Source organism: Camelina sativa, chromosome 17, assembly GCF_000633955.1.
Source record: "Camelina sativa cultivar DH55 chromosome 17, Cs, whole genome shotgun sequence".
NCBI classification, from domain to species: domain Eukaryota; kingdom Viridiplantae; phylum Streptophyta; class Magnoliopsida; order Brassicales; family Brassicaceae; genus Camelina; species Camelina sativa.
In genome coordinates this window covers 29320009-29320601 of record NC_025701.1, presented here as the reverse complement: position 1 = coordinate 29320601, position 593 = coordinate 29320009, and positions in this window count along the sequence as shown.

Here is a 593-nt window from a genome sequence, read left to right as displayed (position 1 = left end):
AAGTTCCTTGATCCTCCTCTCGAGAACCCTCACTGGTCTCGCCTCCAATGTCATGTTAGGCTGAAGATCCTCAGGAATCTTAGCCAACACCTGCTCACCCTCACGGAGACACTTCCGCAACATAGACACATGGAAACCTTATGGAATGCACGCATAACCTCGGGTAACTCCAGTCTACATGCCACTGGTCCAACCCGCTCAATCACTCTGAATGGGCCCATATACCTTTGACTCAACTTAATCTCTGACAATGACCTGTTCGGACCCTGCAACATGGCCATCTTGAGGTACACTCTGTCTCCTACATAAAACTCAAGATCTCTCCCCCTCCTATCGGCATAACTCCTCTGCCTATCCTGAGCTTCCTTCATGTTTAGCTTGAGAACCCGAATCTTCTCTGAGGTCTCCTGAACAAAACTAGCACCAAACATGCTCCTCTCTCCCACCTGAGTCCAGCATAATGGTGTACGACATGGTCTCCCATACAAAGCCTCATAAGGAGCCATCTTAATACTCGCCTGATAACTGTTGTTGTAAGCAAACTCTACCAGGTTCAGGTGATCTGCCCAATGGCCACCCCAATCCAACACACA